The 24,510-nt window shown below is 36.8% G+C and overlaps 1 long non-coding RNA gene across 2 annotated transcripts in view; it reads right to left on the reverse strand.

Moving 5' to 3' along the window:
* The window catches only part of LOC107053277, a 147,143-nt gene that overhangs the window by 44,927 nt on the left and 77,706 nt on the right, over positions 1-24,510 (reverse strand). The window contains exon 4 of one of the 2 annotated variants that reach the window (XR_001466385.3): positions 23,484-23,595. This is a non-coding gene — a long non-coding RNA (uncharacterized LOC107053277). Of the gene's footprint in view, positions 1-21,287; positions 23,596-24,510 lie in introns of those variants that run through there. The other variant, XR_006939217.1, reaches the window with a different exon arrangement.

A 24,510-nucleotide genomic window follows, 5' to 3' on the forward strand; every position in this document is an offset into this window, starting at 1 on the left:
ATTGAGACAATAACAGAGGAAGGTTGAAGGGCGGTTCATAAAAATCTGGAGAAGTTGGACTGTGCAATCCCCATGGTACATGCTACACTGGAGTTAATAACTCTGGATTGCACCTTAGCTAAAATACTTGCATAACCTTATTTTTCATTCCCATTGCTTGATTTTAGATTAGATTTCATTTTAAATGTATGCCTATAATTCATAGTCTAAGTATAAACTACTATATTGCATATATTCTTATTTATGCTGCAGTGTAATAAAGAGCTGTTGTCTGGCATAGCTGATTGAAATAGAATACACCATAAATTTAAAATGCTTGCATCTACTGTGACACTTAAGGTGCTTGCATTATGCTGAAGAAGTTACAGAAGTCATAAACAGCACTTTAAAAGCCTCTCTACTTTTAACCATGGAAATTATCTGATGCATAAAAGAATAAAATTTCACTATTTAAATATAAATTTCTAAAAGTCCTCATTTCCAAAAAACTATCATTGATTTCACTGTAGCCAAATGGCAACTGGCCTTAATGACTTTCACTAGAAGCTTCCTGGAGTAGTTCAAAAGCAAAAAAATATAAACACAGGCACTTGGCAGGTCAAGTCTTTCCATTCATTTTCTGCTGTTTCTCACACTCACGTCAGTTTTGCCACATTTATTAAGAAGACTTTTCACATATATATTCAACAGCTGCTTATGATACATATTATTATGCAATGCAAATTATACTCCTTCTCATCAAAGACAACACTCCTCTAATACCAGGGTGAGGTAGAGAGGCAGGATAACAAGGCATAACAGTCCTGGTATTCGGTCTAATGTCTTAAATGGAAGGGCATCTTCTCAAGCAATCTTATGTGGAAGACTTTCTTACCTTCAACATAAACATAGCCCTAAAAATAACATTCCTCCACAGACAAGCACACTCTCCAAGTCATGTGAAACCCAGCAAACACACATTCCTGAAGCTCACAAGTAATCCAAACTAATCCCAAGCCTCTAGATATCCAGGCAACCATACTGAAATATGAGAAAATGCATTCACTTCATCTGATCTGAGGCTCTGTTGCAAATTCAAATGTCTACATAACACAGTACAACTTCATGCTCTTGGTCTCGTTGATTTCCTGCATACAAGGTTCCCCTAACCCTGATACCGAAGACCAAGGAAAAGTCCCCTAAGTTTAACTTCTAGGACACTTATGTTATCAGTGCTATTCATAAGTACTATCTCAAATTCTGACATGAATTTGAGAATTGGGTCGTTAAGAGGAAGAAATTATGTGGGAAATACTATTCTCCCTGTTCAATGAAATGAGTCAAATTTAGAAGATACTGTGTATTTCCCTTCTGAAAGCCTCTTATTCACCCTAAAATTCCATAGTAACCAAGAGAATACTCCTTACATCAACAAGACTTCAATCCCAGTAAAAGCCCTCTTTCTATTTTCCAGAAATCAAGTTTTCAAATTACTGTCTGATTCATTATACTAAGCAAGACCAAAATCCTAACCGTAGTTATTGCTTGATGCAGGTTCATAAGAAACAGAGAAAAGTGAAGCCACAGGAAGAAGTTTCTCATCTTTAATTCAGTAAAAACAAAATATGTACAACAACTTGATGCATTTCCAGGCCTTTGGAGGTTTCGTTGGAAGGCTACCCACTCTAATGATTTCCTGTTGTAATTGCACAAAAAGGAGTTTCCTCCTTATTCATTTGCATCTTTCTTGTCCCACTTTTTTTTTTTTTTCAGTGAGATGATTTAGCACTAGTGTCCACTGAACAAAAAAAAATCCTGATTAATGTGCAGCAGCTGACATTATAGCATATACATTCATGCAAGTGATGGAAGAGCCTCACGTAATTGCATAAGAAATTGAATAAAATGATGAAAAATTTAACACGGTCTTTGTCTTTACACATTACATTGGGATGGTTGGGAGGTCAGGGAGTGGGAAACACCTAGGGGTATTTTATATTCTTTTCTGGTAAAAATTTGTTTAACATAGGTCCATGATTAAAAAGAACATGGTACCCCACTGCGACATGGAGGTACAAGAGAGGGAATAATAAATTGGTGGCATTGACAAGGTGTCATTTATTATCTGCTTTAAAACGTCAGGTCATGTCATTGCAGTGAAATATTTTCTCTCTTGATGTATGTCTTACAAAGCAAGTTCAATGTTTGGCACTTTTTGATTTCAATAAAAGAAAACAGCTTTTAATCTGGAAAGCACAGTAACCAACAGGAAAATAAGGTCAATTCAAGGCTCCTATTTGAACAATTTTTCACAAGCTTCTCAAAAAAGCCTATTTTAAGTGGTCTAGTTCATCACAGAGCCTTGTTCGTTCATCCTCACAGAGCCCTGGCTGACACTCTGCCCTTTTCTCTTTCCTCTCTCTTTTTTTTCTTTAATTTAAATTATGTGAATATCTGTGAATTCAGCAGCAAAAGTTCAAAAAAGAAGGAAATGTTGATTTCTAAAGAACTGGAGTGTTGTGATAAATAAACTATAAGGAGAACATTTTCAACATGACTTAATTATAACCTAGAAATACAGGGAATTAAATTAAGTTATGAAGTTATATCAATGATACATCAACGATAAGGCCAATTAAATAAAACAGACATGTTTGCATTAGTAGTGAATAGAGATAAGTGAAATCCGTATTGCAAAAGTCTTTTTCTCCTACAAATCTATCAGAAATATAGAATTTCAACTAAGTCATAAACTTAAAACACAGGACGCATTTACAAAAAGTAAAATAAAGACTAAAACTGGTTTCACAAGCTAGGGAAGAAAATGAAGCTCGCTTCATAGGACACTCACAAATACACTTCCTTAATGAACCTGAGTGTTAGTTACTTCTTGAACTTACCTTGTAAGGAGTGTTTTATGTTATTGTTTGGGGGATGCACCGTGACTATGAGCAATATGATAGCACTAAGAATCAGCAGCAGACCAAAACCTTGCTCATATGACTTTTTAAGGGTAGGTCTAGACCAAAGCACCACAGCTCCTGACTAGTCTTGTTCTTAAGACAGAAAATAACTGAGGGAAGGAGTGGAAATCAGATCAGTCTTGGGGCTGATTGAGGGCTTACTGTTAACTGTTCTAGTGGATGCATCTGAGTCTTTGTGCAAGTCTTCCTTTTTGCCATATTTTTTGATCAGCTTGAGGGCAGCATTTACTGCACAGGGCTTTAAAACCAGCTTCATTGACTCAGCAGCAATATTTACACTGGCACAAGAACATGTTTCCTGGAAATGAAGTTCCCTGCCCTGGAAGTATGGCCATGTAACAGGATGAAGAAACAAAGAGTGAAAGGTTTTTGCTAGTTCCTTCCTAAGCCCAGGCCTTACTGAATCCTGCTTCTGTAAGCTTTCTTCTGAGTTCAGCTCACCAGTCCCCAGCTGGACCTTAAGCTCCACTTTATTTTTCCAAATGAATTTAATATCCATAGCCCATTTTTTCTCCACCAGTCACGTAACTATCTAAAGGAAAAATTGAGAATACAGGTAGTATTTTAAGAATGAAGGTTGTGATTTGGCTTAATTCTGTTTCTTCTGTGCATCAGCAGCAACCCAGAATAGTTTTATGGAAATCATAGAATTGTAGAATCACAAGGTTGGAAAGGACCTACAAGATCATACCACAAGCTACTAAGCCATTGTACCCCATATCTCATAGCTCCTCACCCAGATGCCTCTTGAACACTGCCAGGGACAGCGACTCCACCACTTCCCTGGGCAGGCCGTTCCAGTGCCTGATCACTCTCTGAGAAAAAAAGTTTTTCCTTATGTCTAATCTAAACTTCCTCTGGTACACCTTGTGACCATTTCCTCGGGTCCTGTTTGTTGCCTGGGAGAAGAGGCCAAACCCATCCTCATCACAGCTTCCCTTCAGGAAACAGTAGAGTACAATAAGGTCTCCTCTGAGCCTCCTCTTCTCCAGAGGAAACAATCCCAGCTCCCTCAGTCGCTCCTTATAAGACTTGTGCTCCAGACATCTCACCAGTTTTGTTGCCCTTCTCTGGACACGTTCCAGAGCCTCAATGTCTTTCTTGTAGTGAGGGGCCCAAAACTGAACATAATACTCAATGTGCGGCCTCACCAGTGCTGAGCACATAGGGATGATTACCTCTCTGCTACTGCTGGCCACGCTATTTCTGATGCAGGCCAGGATGGCTTTGGCCCTCTTGGCCACCTGGGCACACTGTCGGCTCATGTTCAGCTGAGCATCAACCAATACACCCAGGTCCCTTTCCTCTTCACAGTCATGCAGCCACTCAGCCCCAAGCCTATAGCGCTGCATGGGGTTATTGTAGCAAAGTGCAGGACCTGGCACTTGGCCTTGTTGAACCTCATCCCTTTCACCTCAGCCCAGCAATCCAGCTTATCTAGATCCCCCTGAAGGGCCTCCCTACCCTCAGGCAGATTGACACTACCTCCCAGCTTGGTGTCATAGAATCATTGAAGCTGGAATAGACCTTTGAGACCACCAAGTCCAACCATCAGTCAGACCTAGTGAGTCCCATCACTAAGCCAAGTCCTTTAATGGCACATCAGTCTGCAGCTGCTTTTGTTTACTGTTATTGTAATGATGATCAAATTCCAGTCCCACAAACTTCTCTTTCTCCAGTTTGACCACATGGAATTATAGAATCACCAAGGTTGGAAAAAATCTTCAAGATCATCTAGTCCAACTGTCCACCTACGACCAATATTTCCCCAGTAAACCATATCCCTTGGTGCAATGTCTAAATGTTTCTCAACTGCCTCCCTGGGCAACCTATTCCATCTTGAAATCTGTAATTTTCAGACAGTTTCTCCTTGTCACAACTCATACAGATTTATCCCAAGAATTCTAGGATGAAAACTGCTAGGAAAGGATTTTTTTTTTTTTTTAAAGAACAGAATGAAATCACATACTAAATGGAATTCTATATCAGATGTACATTAAAATAAACCAATTTGGTCTAGCTTCCTGGGAAATGACCACTTTCAAAGTTAGTGGCTATTTTGTACAACATAATACTGTAAAGTTTAATTTATGACCAACTGACAAAACAAACAGCAAGTTCTCCTTTATTTTTCACATTTCTGTTGTCCAGCTGGAATTGTTTTACATTACCTTGAGCTGAATGTCTTAAAGACACTAGAAAAAGCAAGCACCTTGAGTTATGTCGCAATACTTCACTTCAGCTATTACGGTACAATTGTTTAGGTGAGCAGAATAATAAATGGTCCAGTTGTTAGCAAGGGAGGAGGGACTGCCATGCAGGGGGATTATTGCTATTGTCTGTTGCTTAGTAGCTAGCTGTTTGATTCGATGCCCAACAAAGACACATAATTAAAATTTAATTTGTGAGGGCAAGAGAGAAAGACAGAGAAAATATGCATCATACAGATGATGGGAAGAGACAGACTTATCTCAGGCTTATGGACCAGTTCCAATGAGGGATTTAGGAAGTTTCTAGTAAGGCATGGATGAGAAGCTCAAGACTAAAAAGCTCAAAACTAGGGCTATGAATATACTGTAGTTCATGAAATCTTATTAAAAATGTGTGCTAGAGCAGGCAATGACATATAATTAGCTCCTAGGAAATACTAAGCATTCAGGTACTCATGAAACATCACCTCTCTGGAGGTCAGCTGCCTGCCTCAAGGATATCAGAGAAATGCTTATTTCCTTTTAGGAAACAGACCTGGGAAGACATTTCTTAAAATATTAACACTCACCCTTTGAACAAAGCTGCTCTGCTTATTGCTGGGAGATAAGTTATAAAAATTACAATTAGAAAATCATAAATTATATGCCCTTTTCTTTTGAAGATTAAGACTTTTGTCATTTAACTGATGGGATGGTAATATTAAGTTTTCCCAGAGGATATATTTCAACAGTCATATCTCACACACTGAAGTGCAAGTTCTACCATGTACAGTGTTAGCAAGATCTTACCACTCCAAATATAGTGCACCAGGAAATGTCTTTTATGTTATGGAAAACAGTAGTACAGCTTATTTTATATTTCAGTGTGAGAATACATTGCATTTTTGCTGAAGGAGTGGTTATTACAGGAAGGCAGGTGACCTACCATGTTCTAGCAGCAGAAAATAAGCATCAAGTGCCTGCTGCCTGTGAGGAAGCTGTGTGGGTAGGAGCCACTGCCATAGTTGTGCATGTTCCATAGTTTCCAAAACACACTGAGTTTCACAACTAACAGCTCCTCTGGCAGTAGAAACAGTAAGATATTGCTGCTCCACTGCTCCACTACTTTGCGTGCTCATAAACTCTTTATGTAATGGAAGTTCACTTAGAGATCATTCAGACTTCCCTGCAATATTTTCTGACAGACAAATCATAAAAACCAAAACAATTACAATTTACTGATGTGTAGCTATAGCACTGAATAGTATTATCGTGTCTTAGATTTATTAAGAGACAAATAGCAGGATTGTCAGGCTGCAAACTGCATTGTGCAAACTTCAGAGTGCACGTATCTTTCCCCATTGCTGACCACACTATGTCCTAGGGCACATAGACAGGGAGTCTGTAAGTTCCCAAAAAGATATGATTGATATCATGAAGTGCTACACTCGCCTTTTTCACATGCTAACTGACTTCAGCTGAATAGCTTCTATTTTTCTCCATCTCAAACTAGTAACATTTATATATTAATTTTAATACATTTTCTAGCTTTTTATACAAATAATTTATATAGATTTAAAAGTATTATATTACAATAAACACCAATTAAAAGTGTTATTTTATATCTCTAACATCACACTTGACAGTTTTAGGTGTAAAGTACACAAACAGTACATCAGTTGCATTGACAGTGATGAAATGTGCTTTCATTTTGTAGGGGTACCTCTTGATGAAACAAGTTTTTAGTCCAGAGCATTTTCTCTCCACACACTAGAAATCTTTGTATTCCTTCCTGCTTCCTAAGCTAAGGCAGATAATCGTTTTGCATTATGATCCTACTGCATCAATTTCAAACAGAAAATTTGGATCTGGGAGTTTAGTTGCCTTCCCTCCTCTTCTGTTCTTATTTCAAGTTACCAATAATCACATATATTTGGTATTTTTATTCTCTTTAGTTTAAAATTTGAGTTTGTCAAGACCACAAGCAGCTTTAGTTTCATTTTTTAGACCAGAAGCTTACTTTTGTGCTACTTCAGTGTTCTTCAATAACGGCATTCACTCCTTTGAGGCACTAAAAGGCAAAATAATCATTTAGAAATAATACGGTAAACAGCCCTTGAGCTATAGAGGATGAGAAAGATCTTGGATACGTCAATTTTTTCTTGATAGTGAAAGTTCTTATTAAAATAAACTACAGAGTTTGGGTTCTGTTTTTCTTTGTGAGGGGGTGGTTATACTAAGAGAAGTGACAAAGCTACTATCAGCCTGGGCAGAATCCCACCAACTGTAAGATCCTGGAAACACTTTCACATTTTCTTTTTTAACAGGCCTAGAAGAACTAATTTGAAATGAACTCTTTCATCATTCGCCAGAGCTTAACTGAAAGTTACAGGTTGTACACTTATCGGTAAGAATCCCAAAGTTTTCATATGGATACAAAGAACTGATAGAATCTCACATTAAAATTTTCATGAATCATAATGCAGAATCAAGTTTGGTACCAATGACAGTGACAGCTGGAAATCCAGAACTACTCTACTAATTTTAGTGAAGCTATTATGGTTTAGCACCTGAGACTATTTGACTATGCCTTCTTAAAAAAGTCTCACAAGTCAGTGATTAAGTCTCAAAAACACTGCTTTTACTCCAGAATAATTCCACTAGGTCACATTCAAAAATCTTACTATGCTTCAGCCTTTATGGAAGTCTGACTACAACAAGTAAATCACAGCAGGAGGACTGTAATTTAAAGGCAAATGCAGGGGATTGCTAGCAGAAGTGGTTGCACTTCAGTGAACTTCCAAGTGGCTATTGCTGCTGTATTAATAGTGCAAAGACAACACAACACGTGCTGGTGAGTGACAATTACACTGGAGACTCAAAAGATGTCAAAAAAAAATGGTAGCAGACTATTTTTTTGCTGTGCATTCAGTGGGACACCCCTGGCAGCTGGCCTGCTGAGAAGTCATCTGAATGAGAAAGCAGATACACTTCCACAGATCTCTTAGCCCACAGTCTCGACAAGTGCTACTCTTCTGAAAAAGGCAACAAAAACCCATCCAATGTTCACTGCATCTGGGCTGGGTAACAAACATAAGCAGCTATTAAGGAAGGTTGATGAGATGGAAACCCATGCATCTAGAACTGGGGCATGTTGCAGAAAGTCTATAAAAGAACTGAAGCAGTGCACAGCAATCCCAGGAAGCATGGCACAGGGGATGAAAACCATTCTGGGTAGCATGAAACTGCCAGAGAACGATACCCAAGGGGGATAAACATTAATGAATCTTTAGATGTGGATAGGTCCAATTGAAAGCTAACTGAATATATGCTCCCTGCTGACAGCAATATCCTACATATCCTACCACCATCATCAAAACTGCTAGTGTGACAACTAAAGACACATCTCTTCTCAAAGCAGTAAAATCTTAAGTAAAACTGTTAAGGTCACTGAATTAACAAGGAGGTCTCACTGTAACAAAAAAAAACACACAGAAAACATTGGGACACACCATGCTTAGTGATGCTGAACCGGTGGCTATCAGGCAGGTCCACTATTTGCCTGCTTCTGGATCTCCTTATTCCTTGCCTTTTGATAACAAATAAAAGCATTAAATTCTGCAAAATCAGACTCCACAATTTTACATCAAAGCTTATGGACACCTTGGGACAATTCATATTTCTGGTGAGCAAGAGGAAGGCATAATTTACTGCAGAGGTCAACAGCTGCTTCCAGCATCATCTGAAAACATGCCAGCGGGCAAGGCCTCAGGCAGCTCAGATCCAAGATTAAGGACAAACAGATTAAGATAGATGCAACACTGCTGTGTCCTGTTGCTCTAATCCCTATTCTAGTCCGAGGTACTCAGGTACAATTCAAGCTGAATGCACATATTTGCAGTTCACCCACATGGACATGACACAGTTGTGTTACCTATATATTTATAGCATGAGAAAATGACCATTTACATAGACAGTCATCCAGAATTTGATTTTGCACATACATGGCAGCACAAAAATGTATTTCCCAAGGAGGATATTGTGGGGAAATAAAAAAAAAAGGAGAAGAAAATAAATAAAATGCCATTTCAAATTTAACACTCAATTTTCTCAAATAATTGGCCTGTTTTGTTGTTGTTTTGGGGTTTTTTTGTTGTTGTTGTTTTGTTTTTGGTTAAGAAATACCTATTAAATTCAAATCAGATGGGAAGAGAACTGCCTACTTATTCAGGAGAGAATCCAGCTGTTACATACGCAAGCTATCTTGAAAACCTTCAGTTGTCAGTTTATAAACCAGGTCAAAGCTGTCAGGGATTAGATATAAAAGCATAAAAGAAAAAGGATCCTGTTAGTGAACTCCACCAGGAGTGACTACCGTTTAAGAAAGTACTCATAGGAGATATCAGCCCTGTATTTTCAGTTTGCTTCACCAAAGTATCACCATCTCCAAAGGCTGAGAAGTCAAGGCAAAGTGTACAGTGACAGAGGTATGGGAAATACTTTTTGTTTTCTGACAACCACCGACAACTATTTCATCCACTTATCATCATATTTCATCTTCTGATAACTTTACATGATGTTTTTTACAGACCACATGAAATACTACTTCAGAATTGTTTGGAGAACAATAGGTGTTTTTGCTGTTAGTTGTTTTTTTTTGTTTTGTTTTTTGTTTTTTAACATCTTATGAGTTACTTAATCTTTTTTTTATTTTTATTTTTTTTACATCCCATAGAGAAATGAAAATTAAACCTCTAAAATATTGAGAAATCAGAAAGACATTTCAATCTTTCTTTTCTTCTATTGGAAGTAAAAAACTCCTGGCTTCTCTTTCCCACAATTGACACGTACATAAGAAGTGGCTGAAGTCTGACACAAAGAAAATAGATTGAGAGAGGACAGTTATCCATATGTTACTAGAAAATTGATATCACTTCTCCATATATCAATGGGAATGTCATCTATGCAGCCAGAAGAAAGAATAGGTTTTTAATTAACACCGTGTTGTTTTAATCATTAACAAGTGATATTATTCCAAAGACCCCCCATACAAAGCAAAAAACGTGGCAACAGAGATACTGTCAACATTTCAGTTTCAAAAGTGTAAGCACCTGCAAGGAGCAAAGACAAAGTGTAATTGGTCTCATATACTGATACAGAGTTAAATACAGAGTTGCATTTATCATTATCTATTGTTTTCTTTTAAGAAAATAATCATTAAAAAAGACTTATGTTTACTTTCATAAGAAATAAAGCAAAAGAAAAAAGAACCAATATTAGTAGTAGAAGAATATTTAACCAATAGAACATACTGAAGAAAAAATGCATTAATAAATTTATATAATACTATCTGTTGGCTAGGAAGAACAACGCTGGACTTTCTACTTAATATTTTCTTTGAGAAGAAAAACAGTGTAATCCAAGTCAGACTTTTTTTCTTTTTTTTTTTTTTTTGCCTACATACCCATAAATTCAAGTTCTATCTAAAGAAAATAAAGGATTATTTATGCTACAGTCTAATTTTTCCCTTCTGTTTCTACTTATCCCTAATGAAAAAAAAATATTTGAAAAATCTTTAGCATTTACAGGTTGTGACTGCAGCAAACCCATCACATCAACTAGGAGGTCAGATCTTGGGGCAGAAACCAACAAAACCTTACTTGAAGTCCCTGAAATGGAGCATCCTGCTATATAGTGACATTTTTATTTTATTCCATTTTTTGTCATTTTGTCCCAGTTTCATAAAATTTGAGAGGACCTCAGTGGCTGTACACAGTAAAATTTGTCATCTTAGGATTTTTAATTTTATTGAAAGGGGTAGGTCAGGAAGAAGTCATTTGAAACTAGAATTAATGGGAAAAATTGCAAATTAGTTCCTGGTTGTCAAAATGTTGCACACTTTAAAGCTGAAGTAAACAGTTTCGGGGGGGGGAGAGAGAAAATAGGAAAACCTGTTATTTTATCATCTTAATTTTTTTCCTCTTCACTCATATACAATTCTGCTTTTAATCTTCCTTCTCAGTAAGGACAGATTGTCCTATTGAAAAGATAGATTCCGTCCTCCTACCAACAGGAAGATAGCATTGTGAGAACTCATCCTGAAAGGAAGTTTTTTAAAAAGCTCGAAATAAACCAAAGAGCTTAAGAAAAGAAATGGTGTTCCATTCAGCTTTGCTTTTTCTTTGTTAATTAAATTCTTAAAACTTTTTTATTTATTTATTTTTAAGATTTCTTCACTGCAAGTAGAATTTTACAGTGAAAGGGAAAACAGGCAGATTTCTCTGTTATCAATGTGGGGGTTGAATGAAGGACACTGTGCATCTTTCCAGAGGCACCTGTGCTCTGAACAGAGATGAGCCAACATCACTTGGCAGTGGCTTCTTTACTGGCTTCTGCACAGATCCCTTGGCACTTCCTGTCACCCTGTGTGTTGTGAATCAGCAAAAATACTGCATTTCTTTTCCTGAAAGTTTTGATTTCTTATTTTTTATTCCTTCAAAGTGAATGAGGAGCTTCTGAAATAAAGCACACAACCACACATAGTGCATTTGCTGCAGCTCTATAGAAAGCGTTAGCTAATTCTAAGGGTGGATACCCTTACAGTTTTTCTAGCAGAACTTTAAGTTCTTTTGCAAAATCTAGAAAAACTGGGGAAAGAAAAATCATCTGCTTTTGAGCAGAGAACTAAAACTGGAAGTTTGTCATCAAAATCTTGATCTCATTGCCATCTGAGACAAAATAAATACAAAATTAGACTTGTCGTCCTTAGATAAAACTCTGAACAGGCTACCATACATACCATGCAAATCTCTCCCTCTTTTCCCTTTAGTATAAGCCTGTTATAGCTAAAGTGAATCATCCAACAAACTGCAGTGCTGCCCAGCAGCAGGCTATTCTTACATAACTTTTTCAATTTGGCACATAATGCTCAGGAGAGGACAATATAGAGCCTGTGCATTAATAATACAACAACAACCTGCAACGGCTGGACCTGCCTTTTTTCCCCTCTTCATTGTTTCTAAGCATCTCAAATTGTTCTGCTCTTTTCAGATGCTTTAGTACTCAAACCTGACCTTTGTTCAAGGCTTTTTTTTTTTTTTTTTTTTTGTAATACAGTCAAATAACACCTCCAACATGGCTGAAATATGTCGCTTTTTTTCTTTCTTAATTTATTTATTTTTATGCTACTGACTTCTTTCCCTCCAGAGAAGGTCAACTTATGTTCTCTGCAGTTCATTAGGTTGGTGGTGGAGGTCCAACTCTTACCTTTCCTTCACAGAGCCACAGTACAAGTGCTGTGACTGCCACCATCAAAGGACATCTAAGACATTCTATCTGCAGAATCCCCCATCACTGCTGGAGGGGTACTGGCTGCAGGGGAAAGCAGGTCCACCCCCTCCCCCCCCCGGGTTTGAGCATTACCTAGAAAGCAAGGTGTGAGAGATCAATGCAGGCTGTGCTTTGGCACCAGGAAACTGTTTCTGCCCTTTGGAAGTTGTTAAAGCGGTTTTTCCCTTAGTATAAGCCTGTTATAGGTAAACTGAATCATCAAACAAATTGAAAAAAAAAAGGGGGGGGGGGGGGGGGGGGGGGGGGGAGAAAAAAAGAAAATATCTGTAAGAGCAAAGAAAAACTGTATTTTCTTTCTCTACTAATAGGAGCAGAAATATTCTGCCACAAATACTATCACTTCCTCAGGCTATGCTGTCACATCTTTTACAGTTGCTTGGGAAGTCAACTCAATGAAGAAGTTGCACTTCAAAACAGTTACAACTCTGCTCAAGCTCCCCAAGTGCTTTTAGCACCCTCATCGTAGAGGTGACACAAACAGGGAATATTTCTGTAAGGAGAACAAAGATAGGAATCTCTGTTCAAGATACTGATGCCTATTATGATATAAATTGGAAGCAGCATCAAAGTACGTGAGGCTTCTTTTGTCCACACTCACATGAAAAAGCAACTCTTGATATATCTACATAAACTCACAAGCACCACAACAGAGTTCCTAAAAAAATAAGCAGAAAGCAACTTCTCCAGATATAATAGAAGAATCAAATTCCATCCCAGCTGGCAGAAGATTATTGAAAAAGAGAATCCTTTTAAAACAGCTGCAAGCCTAAGCAGGATATACCTGCTAATATGTATGTATCAGTGCTTATTGAGAAAACTGAAGGTAAGTACTGACTACAAAGAATATTATCACCCCCACAATATGCCAACACTACTCACTATCCACAGATCAACAGTTTCTTTCCTCCTTTATTCTCAGGGCCCATTTAAAAAAAAAAAAATCTGAACCCAACTGCAATGCTGTAATGCTATAATGTGATGGAAGCTATAGTAATAATAGCGGAGTCGCACAAGCTCAGGCTATTACAAATGAGGACAAGCCCAAATGCAGCAGCCACAGAAACAATGGAAGAAAAACTGTTTACATTTGCAATGCCTCAGGTAGGCAGGGATCTCCAGCAAGATACCGTTCCCTGCACTGCCAATCCTTCAGTAAAGTCTAGGAAGAGGTGAATCCTGGCTCCACCCCTTCTGGTCATTCAGGTGCATTGTATGCACCTGAGCTCCTCTGGGTTGGCCCTGCCTCCCCACCAGGTGCTCAATCACTGGTTCAGGCTGTGACCTCCCATTTCCACTACACCAAGTTAGCACAATTTTTTTAAGCAAACGTTAGCATGCTACTTGCTAATATCTTCACACCAAGTTCTGTAATAAGAACATACTTCTGGGGGAAGAATTCCTGAATATTATTTATTCATTATCTACAACAGATGCTGATATGCTGTATATTTTCAAGTAAGAATATAAACCTCTATCAAGATTTCTATATATAAATCAAACAACAATATTTTAGATTAATTCCACCATTCCTTTTAGTAAGAGCTCATTTACGTAGAAGAGTATCTCAGCTGACCACAAAAGCTCCTTTTTTTCTTCAGTCTTTTCATTAGTCACTTTTATCACAAAACAGAACTCACTAACAGACCAAAGATCATCTATGACAGAGTTATGTCATTGGGACTGTAGGAATCACTCACAGCAGACTGCCAAAAGGCAGTAAGTCACCCAGTGATCAAGAACTGTGGTATGATGTACAAGCAGAATGCTTACTGTTTCGAGCTCTCCTCTCCCCAAATACCATTTCAGCTCCCAGCTAGATGCTTGCTTTTCTACCTCAGTTAGATTTTTCTATTAGAAAAGTCAATTGAACTGAGTCAGCTTCCATCATTCTCAAGGCATAATTCTGACAGCCCCCTCCTGTTTCAGCACTGAGACCTATAGAAACCATTTTCACTCTGTACGTTTCCCTGACTGAGAACCCAAGACGTAAGTACAAAATAATGTTACTCTGCGGGCCAGGTCATAATTGCTTGAAATGAAACTCATGACACATCCTACTACTTCATATTTACTATTATTTATTTTTATTTTCAGTCAAAATGATTAAATTCTACTCTGAAATAGAACTAAGATTCCTTACAGACATTCCCCAGATGAAAATAATTTCATGGGGGGTCTTGGGGAAGGGGCCTGAACATAACGTGGTTCATTTTTTTCCTGGTGTGCAATTTTACTTTTGTAGTAAACTGATGAAAGAATTTTCCAAATATTTCCAGCAATACTTTTTCATTTACAGCGAGACACATGGCAACAAGATAGAAAACAAGAAAATGAGAAAAAAAACAGCATTTCCATCCAGTGTTCTCTGCTCCAAGAGAACAAATCATTTGGTGTTGTTTCTGATACTTTGTACAGAATCCAAATTAGACAACTCTGTCTATTGACCACTTGACTACCTAAAAGAGGCCAGGAACGATCAGCAAACTGTAATGCTCATTGTCCTGCATCTGTGGATTAATCAGCACTGGAGTATCTGAATTACTTTGCCTGTTACGCTTGCTTACTGAATTTATCTATTGGAAATATCATTTTCCTCCATTATATACTTCATTCATTGTAAATCAAGAGAATGTTTATGTGTTATATGCTGAAGTTAATTCAATTTACACCAGTAAAACAACAGCAGAACTGCACAGGTTTACAACTGCATATGAACGGCACTGCATGCTTCATGGCAATGACAATGATTTGAGTTATATTCTGCACAGTTTAAAGGAAGGATATTTCATGCGCAGGTGCCGATGCTTCCACAGGATTGCCTCTGACATAAATTCAGTCTGCTCTTCAACGCTGTTGGATAGCCACAGTTTATCATCAGTGCTCATTTATTGTGGCACAAGCTTATTCACCATAATAGTGGATACCTTGAAAGGCCTTTAGATATGATCTGTATGATCATTTTATTAGCTTTATACATAAATCCTCAGAAATTTAATTACTGGTCTGGAAAAATATAAATACAAATTATAGAACTCAAGAGGTTTATAAATCCAAGTAGATAGGGTAAGCTTCCAGTTTCACTTAAGGATATACTAACATAGCTTGTCTTGTAGAAAATACAGTTCTCTAATTTCCCAGAATTTCAGTTATTTCTTTAACTGAGGTGTCAACTATCTACTGCTATCTACTCTTTAAGACCAAGTAGCTCGTATTACAATTGCTCAACAGAAACAAGCTGAGATAAGACCTCCGGGCTGTCAAAACCTTGTGAGGCCTAGAGAATATTGAGATGCACATCACAGTAAGTCAAATTTCAAGTAAATAAATGAAAATAAAATTTTAGTAGTCATAGAAGAAACAGTAGTAAAAGAGAGAAAGTAAATGGCTCTTAAAAAGACTATTTTTCAACCTACATAAAATCTTATGAAACATTTTCAGAGCTTCTTCAGAATATTTTAGAAGATCACCAACTAATAATAAAAGCACACACGTATATATATATAGGTACTTAATACATAGGTTTAGAATGTTGTTTGAATCTTTAAAGTGTGGTTATTACAAAATTGATTTGGATTGCTTATACAATGGGGAGTCAAAATTTGCAGTTGACTAACAAGAATAAAAATCAAGCACTGTATTCCATGCTCCTCTCCACCAAGCTGAAGGTAGGAGATAATTCTTTACACTCAGATGTTTTCTATTAAATATACATACTTAATTTAAGGGAAAACAAGTATCATAAGCACAACTGAAAATGTACAACTTCCAGTTTTATGCATGATTCATCTCGGTATACATTACAAAGAAGCACTGGCATAATTTTAGCTAACCCATCCATTTTGTAGGACACTTGCCACCTACCACCTGTAATTTATGTAATAGAACAGGTAATTCAAGATGTGCACTTGCTCCTCCCCACATTCATTTTCAATATCACACAATCCACCTACTAAGTAGTAACCATTCATCACCCTTTGACAAATAGCACAATAAAACTGCTCACTTTGTCTTAAGATGGGAGACAAATCAAGCCAAAAGAACAAGCCTTGCACTCGCACTATGGAATACACACAGGTCCATGTAATGCCATTACAAATTCAATTACATTGCACTGTGATTATTAATGACAGAACAATGTAATGAGTCTGAGTGAAGATAAAACTCCTCTGGTTAAGTGAGTCCTTGATGCTGAATTTTCTTTACCAAATTAAAGCATTTTTTTTTTCCCCAGGCATCTGGAAGTCTCATTAAAAGTCCATTTAAGTCAATGAGAATCTCCCCATTGATAGGCATATGTTTGAATTAAGTCCTTGCTGCATTAAAATTGAAACACTGAGGGGTCAGAGTTCTTTCAGAGCTTCTTAGCTCTCATAGGCATGCTCTAAAAAACATGCCTTATTTGCTCCTCTTTCCTATTACTAAGAATCACAAGAATTTTGCACTTAAATTCCCCACACATAGTTACATAACTTGATCTTCAAAGAGCCTACAGCTATGTTAAGGAGAAAGTTGCCTAAATTCAACTGCATTTGCACTGTGTTGCCCTAATTCCAATCTGTCTTCTCAGATTCCCCTGTCAGTGATCATCTAAGCCTGTACAATCCCTGGACACCTTCATTTTTGACATTAAAACTCTCCATTTGCCAGAGAAATTGTTGCCTGTCCAAAGCACATTTCCCAGAGGGCTAGATATGATGCACTCACTCTTATTCCTGAAACTGATCAACTCTTTATTAAATACATGTCATATATATGCAAATAAAATCAAATGTTAAGAAAGTGAGAGCAAGGCTGTGTAGGACTGTATAGCCTGAATTAAACCTATATTGATCTGGAGACTCCAAGATGGGAATAAAAGCCCTTTCACTCCAAATCTCAGTGGCTACAGATTTCTTCAGTAGGTTGTGGACTTTGTTCTTCTTTGGCCTAATAAACCTTGAATTACCTTGAACACTAGGGAGCCTCTTCAAACCAACAGCTTATGTTATTGTCATTCCTAACCCATCTCAATACCTTTCTGGAAATTACTGCAATTAAAAGCCACTGGCTGTTAATAAGAATAGGTCAACCACTGAAACAAATTTCCAGAGGAATTGTTTTTAAAATTACAAATTCAGATAAGAATCTGATAACTTGCTGAAAGACAATCTTTAGCAAAAATAACAACAAAAACACCCCAATGTATCTTAGAGGCAGTTATGGTGGCTTAAAAGAAATACCTAACTGGCTATCTGAAATAGCTCAAATCAACAGACACATCCTAGGGGGTCCTTTTTTGGTTTAAATTTCTATGAACTTCAGCATGAAGCATATGTATTTCACTAAATGTGGTCAAATCTGTCTTGTCTGTAAGATCATTTTCAATCTTTATTGAAAAACTATCAGAAAAGTTCATGCTATTGCATGAGTTTTTCTAGATTGTGACATAGATAATCAAGCCAGATGATCTCATAGGTCCCTCTTGGTTTAAAATTTCAAGTATTGACTCTTAATTTTATCTGCCAAAGACATTTTAGTATTCTGAGCATTTATCAAAAGAGAGTTGAAACCTGAACGTTAGTAATCTATCTGTTTCTTTACAAAAGGCACAGCCAACTTCCCACTTCCATGTATCATCTTACAAAAGGAAATGTCATCTGATCAGAGAAAGGCACAGAAATATTTGAGATGTCTTCAATATTCTAAGATGGTTTTCAGAATTATATTCAAACTGAAGGTGCTTTTGGTTTAGCTATGCATTTCCTCCTAATGGGAAATGAACAGCTAAAACCTCTTGCCTCAAGCTGAGAATGTGCTCTTGCATTTCCAGATGTAAGATCTCTATTCGACTGAACCCAGTAGGTTGTAGCCTGATTTTGAAGTTATAGTCAAAGACAGACCAAACACTTGCTTTGTCTCATAAGAGAGATTTTTACAGCTCCCTTGGAGCTAACTCCATTTATATAATTCACATTTGCACTAAAATTCATAGCCCTTGGAGGAGCTTGGATTCACTCACTATCCTAGGCATTTGGATCTGACTTGGAATAGCTGAAAGAAAGAGTGCCAGTATGTTGGCACTCTTTTCACTGCTGCAAATAAAAATTTGAGAGAAAAAAGTACCTTTTTAAAATTCTTTCTTTCTCAAAGTGTTATCTAACTTCACAGTACAATGTATATATTACTTGAATATTATCATAGATAACTGAAACTTGAAAAAAACGTTGCCAAATTGTATTCAGAGTATGCATAAATCTTTAGCGAATTTAGAAAGAAATTAATAGATGTAACCGTCTCATTCATTTTGTCCATCACTTACAGAAAGCACCGAAGAGTGAGGAAATCAACAGGAACTTGAGTACACCAAATCATTTTTGCTAGGATATTTACGGTAGTGTAAGTCTCTCAAGAAAAACAAATCTGACATAGCAATATTAAGGAATGTTAAAAAGTCAAATTTGATAACTGTTTGAAATCTTGTGCAAAGCAAGAAATACATAATACAATAATAATTTTCTTTCTGCAAGTTTAAGATGGGTTGAGCTATTTCCCTGCCTCAGGTATGTCAGTGTATGTCTATAAGCAAGTGCCCAGACTTCTAGTTTGAGTTAGGGCTACAGAAATGCTGTGATACTAGAATTTTCTAACTCTAAATGCTACAGTTTTAAGCATAGCTTTGAAAGTCAAAGCTGTATTATTTTACCTCAGGGGTGATGCCTTACTGGCTTTCTTTATCTGATCAAAATCAGAAAAGCTTCAGATGTATAAAAAGCTCCCAGCCTGTTCTAGGAAGATTTCTAACCCAATTTTGTATATCTCATACATTAGAATGTTCTACTCAATTCTGCATGGAGGGCAAGAGGCAACCTGTGGTCCATCTAAGACTCCAAATGATCGGGGGTGGTAAGGAATGCCTTGGCAACGATAAAAGATGTATTTTCTGGTTTCAAAAACTATTTGAAAAGCATATTTGGTGATCAAGTAAAGGTTCTCTAAATCTAGTCTAATGTTAGATAATCTTCCAAACACTTAAATGCTTATCTGAAAATCAGACTGGGATAATAGCCATTACTAACTATTACGTTTCTTTCTGTGAAAGCTTTTGATAGCATCAGACACTAGTGCAGTATAAACTAATATAAACATTTAAAAATAATGTTTAACTCCACTCTAGATGATTTTAATTATGAGCTTTCAAACAAGCCAGTGCATACAAAGCACATACACAGTGAATAGAGAATGTTTGAAATAGTTGCTACCCACCTCTATAATTAGCATCAATAACAAATAAGTTTAACAGATGTAATAGAAAAAATAATAATAATGCAGTGCTAGAACATCAATAACACTGTCAGACATATGAGATTCACTTTATCAGCATTCATGAGACAGAACTGCACAGAAGATGAGGGACAAGTATCAAAACCAACTCAGAGACATCCAAGTGTGGTAGTTTCCAACCCTGCTGCATTTTGCCTGTGTTCGTACCTGAAGGATGGTCTGTCCTCTAGGAATGCAAATGTTGTGGTACTTTTCCCAGCCCAGAGCTTCCTGGATCAGTGTTACTCTCCTTCACTAGTCTTTGGATAGTCCATATGAAGATGCTGTGAAGAGTGTGATAGAGCACCCTAAAAACTTATCGCATTCATTGCTTCAGCCTCTTGGGACTCTCTGCAAATGTGGAGCCCCGTTTTCCAAATGCCTCTGGAAACAAGAAATTCATCCCACCCTTTACTTTAACCAGGCAAGTAAAATAGAAACAAGGGACCCGCTGTGTTGCAGAGAGAGTCTGAAAATCTTTAAATAATTATTTATGAATCTTTTACATATATAATAATCATTATATACTATGTATTTTTTTCTTTTACTTTCATTTTTTCTTCTTTCTTTAAGAATTTAATAAAAAAATAACATAGATTATGATAGGCTACCTAGAAGCAAGAATGCATTGATTTTCTTAGTAGGTATATCCTGCCTTACCATGTCAGCATGTTAATACAATTTGCAGAATTCAGTAAGAGTTCATGAGAACAATAATTATTTGAGAGTGAATTTGCTTTGGGCCTTATTATTTTCCTTATAATTTTGAGCTTCTTTGTTTTAGATTCTGCCAAATGTTAAACTCACTACATTGCCAAGTAATTGAATTTCTCTTATTACACACACACACACCACAAAGAGCATGCTGTCCAGACAGAACTTATATAATGCTCTTCTCCTCACTGGATCGTTCAAACTCTTTTTGTGGAGATGACTAAAAACCTGATTACATTAATGAAACTCGGTAGAAGGTCCACAGATGTTGATAAGTATTCTTCATTTTAAGGGGGGTTTCTGCAATCAAGATAATTTGCAGACTAAAGGCTCATAGCAGCCCTGAATTAATTAGTAAAAATAATCACATTAAGGCTTGAACTTAATAATAAACTGGAAAGGCATTAACATTTTGGTCATTAAACCTGTTTAATTAAATTTAATCGAGCTCTCACATTATTACAGTTACAATACACTAACTAAACACATTGTCTTGCCCCTCTTCCTCTGTCCCTACTAGCAGAAAAAGAGGGGGGAAAAAAAAGGAAAAAAAGAAGAAGAAAAAGAAGAAAAAGAATTGCCAGATTTAGTCAAAGAAAACAAATGATTCAAAACTGCCTCATATCGGAGCCAAGCTTCACGACATCAGAGAATAAGCTCTTTACTAATCAAACATAGAAAATACATTAGGTCACTTTGCTTACTTCTCAAATCTTCTGCCAGAACTAAATTATAACTTATGTTATATGCTTGCTTTTTTTTTTTTTTTTTTGCAACTAACAGGAAAAAATATTGTAGTGTGAGCATTTCAACACTCCCAGTAGCAATCAACTTATTTACTACTGAATCCTAGAAAACAGTGAAGAAACTAGTGCTTAAACACATAATCCAAGTGTACAAATCATGACTGTTTTTTATTTAAAATTTCCTTCCTACATGTATTTCATTCTCTTTCAGAAACACTGTTTCTATAGTGCAAGAGTTGTGACAGATAATAGCAAGCCTTTCCACTGAATTAAGCAGACAAGAAAATACCCTGCATATTAGTAGCTCCAGCTCCACCTTGAGAAGAAGACAACCTGGGCTGCATTTCCTTCCTGGGTCAACTTTTCACACAAAATTCTCATTTACCACACAAGAAATGCTACCTGAGCCTCCCCCCCACTCCAACTAACAGCTTAGCAGCAATGTTGTGAGTGCCAATGGCATGCAGTGCTTTTTCACAGAATAAACCGTTTCACAGTAAACCGTCAGTTCAATTAAATTTGTGACTCGTTTACAAGTTTTTCATCAAAACTATACCTGGGAAATAACTATTTTGATCCAGATACATCACTGGAGCATTTCACTGCAGTTAGAAATAAATTACTTCCATATCTTCATTCTTCAATGGGTGCTAGATGCTTAAGTAAGACAGTGATATCTTCTGGAACATATAAATTGGCTGGGAATGCATTAACAGAATAGGTGGACGTATGAGCCACTAGTGTAAGACTTCTCTGAGATACCATTACAGCAATCTCAGATACAGATATTAAAAATTTATAGAAAAAAAAATAGAGTTTGTTTTTTTTTTTGCCAGAAATTCAGAGTTTTCCAAGGAGATAGAAGGCCATTTTTCAAACAGTTCAAATCATCACAATTTGCAATTTTTAGAACAGAACCTGGCAGGTCATTGTCCAAGAAGCTCCACTAGACATTTTGTCTTTCCACCTCAGAGATGTCTTCTAAAGGCTTTGTATTAAGGTGCTCATTCAAACCTCACAGATATTTTATCATGGTTGATTTGAAGCTCATCAATATAATAAAAATCACCTTATCTACATCCAACTTTACTGAATTGTTTGCAGTCTTCTTCAGGAAGATTTAGTGCATAGTTTTTCCAAGAGTTAATTATGTATATGAAAAGTAAAAATGCCTCCAATCCTATCAAAACTCTCATTTTTCTGATTATTTCAGGATATCTCATAATAAGACCCTAAACAGTGAAGGATATTTAGCCATTAAGACAGATTTTAAAAGAGAGAGAGAAGGGGGGGAGGGAGAGGGGGGGAGAGGGAAGGTTTTCACAGCTTGAATCTCCCATTTCAACCATAACAAGGTAGCAAAATATTTTATTGTCAGCCAAGTACCATTGCTAAAAATTTCAGAGATGTGTGGGTTCAAAGGCTGATTCAAACTACTTAAAAGAGAAAGACAGACTATATAATCCCTGCACAATCAGTAAACCAAATTTATACAGAGAAAGTGACAAAAGCTTCTTTTGCAAATATACAACATTTGAAAATCTCATACTCTCTAATAGTGAAAAACTAATTTGGACAGTTCAGTTACCCATAGGAAACAGCAAATTTTCCAAAGTTTATTTAACGGAAACCACAGATCAACACAAAGAAATCTAGAATTTATACACGTATATTAGATAGATAGATGCGAGGCATTAGATATAATGAAGTTCAGTAATTCCTCTAAAGTCAGTAGTAAAAAATAGGTGAAAAGTCCTGGTTTCAAATTGCAAAACATCCTCTGCTATTACCAAAGCAACTTTAAATCTCTCTGTCTGAAAGCTTCTCTTATGTTAGATATGTATGATTCTGACTCCTCTCTATTCTACCTCTTTTAAGGATCCCAGTATGACTAAGATGGGAAGAAATGACAGAGAATCTCAGAAGTGCTACTTGAAATCAATTTATACAGTGAACCCAAATGTTACCCTCATCAATATTTATAAAAAGGTTTCACATTATATGGCCAGCATTGAATGGTGCATGTTATTCTTATTAATGTTTCATAAACATTTCTACAAAAAACAATATGCTTTACTTTGCTACTGAGTATTAAGTAGAATTATGGCAGCATCTGCTTCCAACAGTTGAGTGCACAAGCTATTCATGCCCTGTCGTAAATTCCATGATGCATTAAGATGCCATTAAAGGTACCTTCTGTGGCTGTCTCCTCATTTACATACCTTGTAAATCATCAGGTAAAAAATCAAGTGAACTGGGGAGTTATTTCCTGCATTCTTTCCTTCTGTCACAGAATCCAGTGCCATCTCCATCTTCCTCCATCAGGAGCATCACCTACCAAAACATGAAGTTAATGATGTCAATGATGAGAAACTTAATTGGTAATGGCAATTCAATTTGTATGTTGTTTGTTTTTTAACAAATCTTCTTTTCTTAAAGAAAGAAAATTTGAGAGTCAACACGTGTGAAAAGACATGAGCTCCTTCTTTCAGGATTCTCATTTGCGAGACATATCTCTTGAATTATAAAATAATTAGATAAATAAAATAACTAGAGGAATGAAATGCAGTTAAAAATGAAGCCTCTCTGTGTGTTTTTTCCCATTTCATTACCATTCTTTCCAGTATAGACATTCCTACTGCTCTGTTCCTGAGAAAATAAAGTATGGATAATCTAAGCTTTTGTGTAACTAGGGCTTATCTGGAGGAACATCACCTTCCTCTTGATTTCAATAGCATTCCATTTATGTTTCATTTCTTCTAACTACCAGTTTACGTACTTCAATCCAACTGTTTAAGGAAATAGCTGGAAAAGATTTCATTTCACAGAAGCGTCTGGGCAGTTCCGTGTGTTGGCTAGCAGGATAGTTTGGGGAGCATTGCAGCTGTCACTCCAATGCCTGCAGACTGTATTTCTCACCTCTTTGGTAACTCAGCCTCAAATGGCCAGGAGTTTGGAAATAGGAACCTGCACCTGGGTATCACAGTTGACAAAAGCAACGTGCTGCTGACAGAAAATCTGATTTGTTTGACTGTTTTCCTTCCAACGTTCAAACCAGTTAGGTGCAGTAAAATAGCAAGATCAGCTTTCTCTGAACTTAACAGTTATTTCCATGTACTTTCATTACTTCCATGAACTTTGCTTTTTTTTTTTTTTTTTTGTGAAGTCAGAGAAAAATGCATAACCTATGGAAACTTTGTCCTGTATCTCTATTGTGTTGTAGCATAGTTGAAAGGGAACAAGCCTGAT

This window comes from Gallus gallus, chromosome 4, assembly GCF_016699485.2.
Source record: "Gallus gallus isolate bGalGal1 chromosome 4, bGalGal1.mat.broiler.GRCg7b, whole genome shotgun sequence".
Lineage (NCBI taxonomy): Eukaryota > Metazoa > Chordata > Aves > Galliformes > Phasianidae > Gallus > Gallus gallus.